The sequence below is a fragment of the Capsicum annuum genome, chromosome 8 (assembly GCF_002878395.1).
Source record: "Capsicum annuum cultivar UCD-10X-F1 chromosome 8, UCD10Xv1.1, whole genome shotgun sequence".
NCBI lineage: Eukaryota > Viridiplantae > Streptophyta > Magnoliopsida > Solanales > Solanaceae > Capsicum > Capsicum annuum.
Genome location: NC_061118.1, coordinates 20,009,700 through 20,019,923, shown reverse-complemented (window position 1 = coordinate 20,019,923; position 10,224 = coordinate 20,009,700).

Here is a 10,224-nt window from a genome sequence, read left to right as displayed (position 1 = left end):
TCCTCACTCCTCACTCTAGGAGTTCTTTTGTTCATTTGACTAGTTTTAAAGTGATACTTGACCTCGATCATCTCTTTAATGTAAAGAATATATGGTCATAAACGTTGTTATAGTATGCTAGAAATACTATGAAATCATTATACTTCCTTGGCTCCTCTTTATTTGTCCATTATTGATTTGAAGCATACCTTAAGATATAATAAGTAATGGGATAGTTTTTCTACAGGGTAAAGTTCCATAAGTAGCAAACTTAAGCTCATAATTAGGAGTTTCATAGTAACTATTTCATAATTACGAATAATAACAAGTTGTATTTTGTTTTTTAGGTAAAGTTTGCTATATAAATACATATACAAACGAGATTTACTGTTTTTTTTTACTCAAATCAGTTGATTTAAGGAATAATTATCCATTTATTTAAAGCAGTAATTTTTTTTCCATAAATTACTCCTTATTTAAAGCAGTTGTCTTTTTTTATAAATTACTCTTTTAAACTAGTAGATTTCTTTTTTCCAAATCAAACTCAAAGATTATTATTGATCTTCAAAGTTTCAAAATAAATCATCATTACTGTTTGCTCTCTTTCACTACCTTATAACTCTAACTGTTTTTATTGTTAGTTTTTTTCATCTTATTTTTTTATTATTTTATTTTTTTATTTAATATCTTTTATTTTTTTTTTCTTTCCACTTTATTTTCTCTCTTCTATTTCTCTTTTTTTTTTTTTACTTTTTCTTTTTTTTCTCCCTTCTCATATTTTTCTTTCGCTAATAGATTCGTTTTTCAAATCAAACTCAAGTCTGAAGATAATTATCTTTATGATCTTTAAAATTTCGAAACAAAACATCATTACTGTTTTTTCTCTCTGTCACTCTCTTATATCTGTAACTTTTTTTCTTAGTTTTTTTTTTCATCTTCTTTTTTTATATTTTATTTTTTATTTTGATTTTTTTTTCTTTTCCATTTTTTAGTTCCACTTTATTCTCTCTTCTATTCCTCTTCTTTTTTTTTTTCCTTTTTTTGTTTTTGTCTTTTTCATTTTCTTTTTTCTCCTTTCTCTTATCTTTTTTTTTCTTTTCCTATTTTCGTTTTCTTCTTTTCTACTATTTTTTTATTTCTTTTTTTTTCTTTGAGTTTTACACTTTTATTTCTTTTTTTTTTCTTTTTCACTTTTTTTTTGTTTTTCTATTTTTTTTTCGTGTTTTTACTCTTTTATCTCTAACTTTTATTTTTAAAAGACAAATATGTATCACATACACATTCAAAAAATATGCAAAATACATAGCCATACAGATTTGAATATGTATTTACAGTATAAAATATACATATGCATTTGCATATATATTTACAGAAATACATATCTCACTCATATGTATATATAAACATATAGGACACAAATTCTCTATAACAAAAAAGACAACTATATACATATACATATATGTAATCAAAAAATACACGATACATATTTTAAACAGTAAAAAATATAAATAAATACATATGTTACCATCTAAATGACATAGAATAATTCAAAGGCAAATTCAACACCGTACAAAAATACATATAGATATGCATTAATAAATACAAAATACAAATACATGCACATTCCCCAAAAAATATTATAATACATTTGTGACATAATACATTTGCCTAATTGCGCTTGAACTATACATTTTTTCTTGTTCATGTAGACACCACAAATATTCTTATGACAAAATCGTGTACTGCTTCTTTGATAACATCGCCTTAATACGTTCTTCAATATCATTGACTGTGTGACATCCTATATGTGGTGCAACCCTTGGAAGTACATGTGCCATGAATATATGATCACGCAACACGTATAGAACAAAATAATGACATGAATCTATATTACATGTACTTTTCATGAAAATATAATATAAAATACATAGTATGCATATGTTTTCTTTTACATAATATATATTACATTACAAAATAAATACATATAAACCATATGTATTTACAAAATACATGCCTAATCCATATGTTTATTACTATACAAAAAACACAAATATGACTCTGATATGTATTTATGAAATACATATCATATTCATATTAAACAGTAACAAACATAACCATATTATATATCTTCATATATATTTCGAAATACAAAAGTTACTCATATAAAATAAGAAAATACAAATGCATATCTTAAACAATAACAACTACAACTATGTATATATACATAAAACTAAATCAAAAAAATACACAATACATATCATAAACATTAAAAATACTAATATATATATATATTATCCTCTGAAAAAAATATAACAACAATAACCATATGTATATAAAAAATACATATATTCTACACGTGACCTATAAGCTAATAAAATTACAATTACAAATATCTCTTTGACTTTATCTTCTTTGAAATCGTATTTAGAAGAATTTTGACCAACAAGACTTGAAATTTTACTTGATTCTCTCATTTCCTTTGACTTTCTTTTTTTCTCAGTTCTTTGCATTTTTGAGGGATTTGGAGATAAAGGTTTTCTCAATCTTTTTTGTTTTATAATTTCCACAATCTTCTTCAGATTATAACGATGTTTCGATCTCACCTCTTCTATGCTCACTGCTTTCTTCGACTTAATAGGCATATAAACAAATTTAAGATCTTCATCTTGTGTTAATCCTCCATAATCTTACAACAAAAAATTAACAAAACCCTAAATAAAAATCCCAAGAACAATGTTGAATAAAAAAATATAAAAATTACAAAATTTATAGTATATGAGGAAGAGATAACATGCAATAACTGTAATTTGATAGTTACCTTATTTGATGGAGCATGATATTTATCAACAATGTAAGAAAAAAGCATGATAAATAGGTAAAAAATTGGAATGAAATTTGAAAAATAAGCACAATTTTTTAAAAAATACGATAAGATTGGAGAGAGGTAAAATAATGGAGTAAAAATATGAGAGAGGTAAAGTTATGGAGTGAAAATAGGAGAGGGATAGTGAAACACGAGTGTTTGAAATTTATGGGCAAAAAAATGCTATTTTTGCTACAAAATGTAATTTTGTGAAAGTATTGCTATTTATTGTAATTATGGTTTTAAGTTTGTCACTTTCTCTAATTTTTCCTTTACTATATCACTCTCTTGCACTTATGCAGTCAAACTTAACCATCATCTGAGAATTTCATGGAGTAGTAGAATTCTCTTTTCTCACCTTCAAAGACAATAGGAGTTGGTTCTTCTAGCAGGTGCAACCAACCCTAATGTCTCACATACTCTACCAGTTCTATCATTCCTGTTTTTTCATAAATTTTTAGATCAAACACTTTTCCAGACAAAACCTTCTATATTGTCAGGTTCCCAATCCTCCTTGTTGTCAGGTTCCCAATCCTTTTTTCTCTGGACAAGTCCTTCTTTTCTTTATTCCTTTTCTTTCTTTTGGGCTCACTACTTGTCTGTTCTTCTTCATCAGTTTTTATCTTCTTGGGATCAGGTCCCTTAGAGTCTTTTGTTTTTTTCACAGCTATATGTTTTTTCCCCATTCTAGTAGAGCTACCAGTCTTTGACTTAGAGGACCTGGTCCTCTCATCATCCTCAACTTCCAATTTTCTTTCTTTAGTAGCAATAACAACTACTGAATCTATGTCTTCCTCTTTTTCAACCTCCACAACTTCCATATTTTCTTCCTCCTCTACTACCATAGATTTTTTCACAGTCCATCTCAGATGCACTTCATCCTCATCCTCCTCATTCTCCTCATTTGTAGGTAGCAATATGTATTTTCCCCTGTTTACTTCATCATAACACCTACTTCCTATTCCACTATATCAACTGAGCTTTCTTTGGTATCCTATACAAGCAGAAGTAAATTTTCAACTACCCAGTTCTCATTTGAGGAAAGATCAACTCTTTTTATCAGAATTTCCTCACCAAATAACTGAGCAAAGATAGGGTTTGAATCTGAGGGTGTAGGAGAGTCAGGTGTTTGTAGTGTTTCAGAGGATTTAGCTTTTTCAAATTTTTCAGATGACCCAAGAAATTGAAAGCTTTTAGGTAGTTTTGAATTCCCTGGAGAAAAGGGAGTTTCAAGTTGATTAATTTCTAAGTCTATTGGTGACCCAAACCCTTGGTTTGGATTATCTATCATGATTGGATGAGCATAAACTTCTAAAGTTAAGGAGGGTTTGATGGAGACTAACTCGACTGTGGGTTTGGACATTCCATGGAATATTCAGTTAGAAGAATTGACTCAAATTGTTGTTGGGGGATAGAAGTAATGTTTTCCATGGTTTTAATTTTAGAAGGATCAAGATGTTCAACTTGGGGATGTCCAGTTTGACCATCTAGAGTTTTATCTACTTCATGGTCATTTGCTGGGTCTGAGGAAGTAGTAATGTCGTCCTTTTGATTTTGAGAGATAGAGAAGAGCTGGGACCAGTTTGGCTTAAAGAAGACTTGTAGATTTAGGAAGATAATTTGGAAAATTTGAAGAATAATGATAAGAAGGCCTGATTTAGCAATTTTAAGAAGTGACCAATGTCATTAGAAGATTTTCCTTTAGAACTGACATGACTGAACCTAACAATTACATCTCTTTATTTTGCAAGGGACTTGATGGCTTAGAGAAGAGAAAAAACATGGATTTTCAGACAACAATTTTTGATTGCTTAAGCATCATATAGGTACTAACTTGAGAGATTGGACCAGGTTCATCTCTTTTTAACTGAATTATGTATTGTGTTTGCTTCAATTATTCTCCTCCTAAGCTGTTCCCATGGATGTATACCTGCAACGGTATAGAGTTGAGTTAGATAAACATGCACCTACATTATCATGGATACCTGTCTCCTGAACATAGCCAAATTTTAGAAAAGACACTGATTCACATGTTGTTCATTCTGCTGAAGCTTTTTTTTTTCTGAGATGGGTTTCCTAGGGACCAGTCCCTTGAAATTAACTGTTTCAAAATATGACACCTCCACCTTAGAGTGCCTTTGAGAAAGAAAGAACACAGTCAGATCCTTCATCATTAAACTTTGAACCCCTTTAATTAATGAGCTATTTCTGACTGCAATCCCCTTTCCATCCCTGGAATCATGATCACAAGTTGGATTTGGGAACCCACTTAAGTTTGAGTTCCCAATAGGAGGATAATGGTGTTATCAAATTCTTCTTAGCCCATCTAGGCATTGATAGCTTTCCCTTCACCCTTTTCAGAGACTTAAAGCCCTTGGGATATGCATTCTCCTGTTGAATGTATTCAGTATTCCTCAATTTAGCCTTAAGCCAGTACTAATATCCTTTTTTCAAATATTTTTTTCTTTCACAGTATGTGCATAGGAGTTCATGCCCTTTGCTTCTAGCATAATGAACAACCTTTCTGTTAGACTTACTAGATTGGAATTCTCCTTGATAACCCAGACCTTTACCACCATTAACACCGTGACTAGTCAAGTTAGAAAGAATCAGTAAGGAAGTAGTCCATTTAAGAAACCTGTTCAACTCTTCTTTCAAGCGGACTAGGTCCCTCTCTAACTCTTTATTTCTGTAAAGTGCAGGCATAAGGTGTTTTTGAGAATCCCTCAGCCTTTCTTCAAGATCAATTTAAAGCCATGAAGCTTCTTTCTTGCCCTTTTCATCTACCTCATTTACCATCTTTAGATTACTCATCAAACTCATATTTTCAGATTTTTGTGAACAACTCTTTAGTTTCAAAATTTTGTAAAGCTAAAGCAATCAGCTCATGCTCTTGACTCTCTACCTTTTCTTCCAAGGCATTCTTCTCAACAATTAGTTCACACACAGAGTCTATCAACACACTTGTAAGCCTTTTAATCTTTCTAGCAGTGTACTTATTTAGATTCTCCTTAATATAAGAAAGAGCTACCTCTTTTTCTTTTTCATGTTCTGTGTTTGCCATTAATCCATAAAAGGAATCATAGATTACTGGACTGTCTTCCACTTCTAGGATAGAAACATCTCCAGTCTTCTCATCATTATCTGAATCACTGGAGGAGTCTCCCTATGTCGCTAGAGCTTGATTTATAGCATACTCAGTTGCTGCCTTCCTTCTTGAATTTTCAGGGACGTGGTCCCTGTTCTTTTCTTTGTCACCTCTAGTCTTGAAATACCCCTGGTAATTCAATTTGTGCCATGGATAGTCCTTAATGAAATACTCATGACTTCCATATTTACGACATACTTCAACATTATTTCCTCAGTTGTTGTTGTTTCCTCTTTTTTGGAATTGACCACCCTTTCTCATTGCCTTGACAATTCTCTTTGCCAAATAGGCAACATTTGTTTCTTCTTCTGCTGAAACAAGTTTGGAAGATTTTAATGCTAGGGATTTTTTCCTTTTTCCTTCATTCTTATCCATCTCTTTCTACTTTTTGAGCTCATGGGTTTTTAGATTTTCAATCAGTTCAACCATGGTGAGGGTTTTCAGATTCTTTGCTTCAGTTATGACGTTGAATTTTCTTTCCCAAGGCTTAGAAAAAACCTCAAGAATCTTCCTCACTTACTTGTATACTGGAATCACTTCTCCCAAGAAATGAAGCCATTAGTAATAAATAGAAGTGAATCTTGTATGCATTTCTTGGATGGTTTTTCCTTCTTTTATGGTGAAGGTTTTATACTGTAGTCAGCATGCTTACCTTAGAATCCTTCATATTAGTAGTTCCTTCATGAGCAATCCTCAATAAAACCCAAATTTCCTTGGCATTTTCACAAGCTAAGATTCGGTTATACTCATCAGGCCCTATGCCACAGACTAACAGTTTCTTAGCCTTATAGTTCTTTTCAATTTCTTTCTATCTTCATCATTATACTCTCTCCTGCTTTTAACAACCATTCTAGTTATTTTTTCTTTTTTGACTTCTTTAGTTGGAACATGAGGTCCATCAAGGATTATGTCCATCCGTTCACTATCTTCAGCCATAATGAAGTCAAACATCATGGTTTTCCACCACCCATAATACTGTCCATTGAATCTTGGTGGTCTAGTGGTAGATTGCCCTTCTTCCAAGTTAGGTGGAGTAGTTATATTAACCAAGACACTCTAGGTGTGAACCTTTTAGAGTGACTTGGGCTCTGATACCAATTGTTGAACCCTTCGGGGTTTCACCACACAGTGACGGACCAGGTATCTCAAAGTTAATCATACCCAAATTTAGTAAAGTACCCCGGAATCAAAAGACAGTGCAGGAAGAGTAAAAATGCAAGATTTTTACGTGAAAACCCCCTTGCTCAAGGAAAGGAAAAGCCACAGCTTGCCCTCACAAGTCTCCAAAATACACTATAATCAAACTCTTGATTACATTCTTCAATGAACCTAACTCTAAGTTCCTTTCACTTGTAATAACTCTACTACAAGCTCAGCTTGACAACTCTGGCAAGGACCCTCTGCACTGATTAACTCTAATCAATGTCAAACTTAGCAAATCTACCTAAGCATTCTCTACTCAAAGAGAAAAGATCATTACTCTTATATCACGAGTAATTCCTTTACAAATCAAAAGAATAATTTCTGAAATAGATAGGAACTTGAGCAGTGTTGAAATGGGGTTTTTTCTGCCTCTCTTCATTCTTTGTATTTACCAAAAATCATTTGATGAAGAAGCCTTTTTTTTTATAGTTGCATGATGATTAGGGATGAAATCTTATTGGACCAGGTGTCCTAATTGGTACAAGCAGCACCTGCAAGTTTGTTACACAAGAGGACAAAAACTACATATAGCAACAGATTTAATAATTTGATCCAATTTCAACTTAGTCAATTGAGATATTTGGTTTGGTTTGGGGTGGATGGGGGGTGGGTGGGTGGGTGAGGGGGTAAATAACATTTGCTTGGGAGAGTTGAGATTATGGACACGTTTAAAACCTTCTTTGACAAAGAGATATGTCTTAAATAATTGAAAAAAGAGATATCCTAATGGGACCACACAAAAGTGTCAACTTCAGCACACAAGTTTAAAAACGTACACTTTAGTTTCACTACACTTCAGCCCCTCTATTTTAGAAAATACATTTTAGTCCATATCCAAAAATATAAATATTATATATTAATTTAAAAAATAAAAAATCCACAAGCTTCTCAATGAAGTCAATTTTTCAGTGATTTTTTGATTATTTTTCGACTATTTTTGATGATTTTTTCAACATCTATCAAAAACTGACATTACCTCATTGTTTTCATCCATTTTCTTTAATTTTTATCCCTACATTTTCATCCATTTCAGTCAAAAAGCTTGAAAATTAGTCCCACTTTTTGAAATTGATTTTAGGTTCAGTAATAACACTCCAACACTTCTTAGCTTGTTCCAAAGCTCTACTCCGTTGCATTATTTTGGTGATCATCGAAAAAACGATCAGGTTGATTCTGATCAAGTATTGTATAAAAATTTGATAAAAAGAAGATGACTACAATCTATTAAGTCGAGGCCCATAAATCACTGTTTGAGTCTATTCAATACTATCATCTAGGTATATTATGTCTATTATAGAATACGTAGTTGTTGATGGTGAATTTTTGGGTGAATGGGAGGCGACTCCTAAATATTAGATTTGAAAATTTGTATCTAAGGAGACAGTGTCCATTGCCCTTCATCGCACTGATTCATAAGCTGACATGGTTAAAAGCGTAATGGCAAGCAAAGAATTAAGTTGCAATGACATGATTTCAAGCGTAATGAAGAGAGGGATCTTAAGTTGCGATTCAAACAACTTGGTCATTAGTTACATTATGAATGGAAAAGGGAATTTTCATCCAACTTTTATAAAAAATGATAGGCACGTCTAATTCTACATGCTTTGTGTTGATTCCGATGAAGCTAAGCCTATTTTGAGTATTAAAGTTGTTGAAAGGTCTGGAAAAGAAACTTTCACATCAACCTCACCCTTCGCCTCCAACCCCAACCCTATAGTGGATAATAACTCAATGGGATATAAGTGCATGGTTGATGATGCAACGAATATGGACATAAAAGAGGCTACGACTGGACTCCAACGACCTCATCACCCTTCTTCCTCAACATCACTGTAGTGCAATTTAATTTTTTTGTTGTTGCTTGTAGCTCATTACGGAATCTTTCATGGTGGTATGATTTTGTAAATGAAAGCTTTCTATTTTTGCATCTTTGCTTTTGTTTCGATTGTGATTTGTTGTATTTTATAGTGCTTTGATTTTACCATAATTGTTATCCTTGATGTTTGATGATCGATGTTAGACCATTTCTATGGTAATCCATAAATTCTAAGATTATTTTAGATTTGCATATTTAATTAAAATGATCTTTCTAAAATCGACAAGTTCAGAACATTCAACATATAGTAGAATATCTTAATAGTTTATCATCTACTCATGTCATTATTGATATAATAAATTATACAATATATTATCGATTATTGTGCGTATCAATACTTGACAAACGTGAAGGTCTACGATCGACTGAAAAATATATGAACAAGTTAAAATTAAGACTAAAAGGAAAGAAATTGAATTAAATTAAATTAAAATAGGCCAATTAGTGTCACTCAAACAATGTAAAGTCATTTAGCTACATCAATTATGAGTGCATATCAATTTTGAACATGATCAAGTGATATTTAAGGCATGCAATTATCCTAAATCAGTACAATAGAACTAAAGAGTGGAAAATAAAATAAAATAAAATAAAATAATTTAAGCGATGCAAAAACAACTAAAATCACAATATAAAAAATCCACAACAATTGAACACATAATCTAATGAGTAAGGAAGAGTGATGTTTGTGAAAAGTAATGTTTCAGAACAAGTAGTCCTTCACAAAGATAAGTTTTTTCTAAGTAATTCATTCTTACAATCATTACTCTTATTTATGCTTCATGTGTTCATTTAGCGTGTACTCTTATATGATATGATTTGGTTGTTTTGCAATTCTTGAATGATGTTAACTAATTTAATTTTTTTAATTTTTAGTCATATGAAGGCTTGTCAGTATATTCATATGGTTGATGCTAGACCTCTAACGATATCTTGTATATGTTACATTTCTAATCTATAATAGATGTTTAGGTCTATTTATACCTACATATTATAGATTATACATCGATACATGACTGTTAGACAGATCTACGATCGACCGAATGAATATATGAACAAGTAAGATAAGACTAAAAAAGGAGAAAATTAAATAAAATTAAATTAATTAAAATCATTCAAGCATTGTAGAACAACTAAATCACAACATATAAGAGT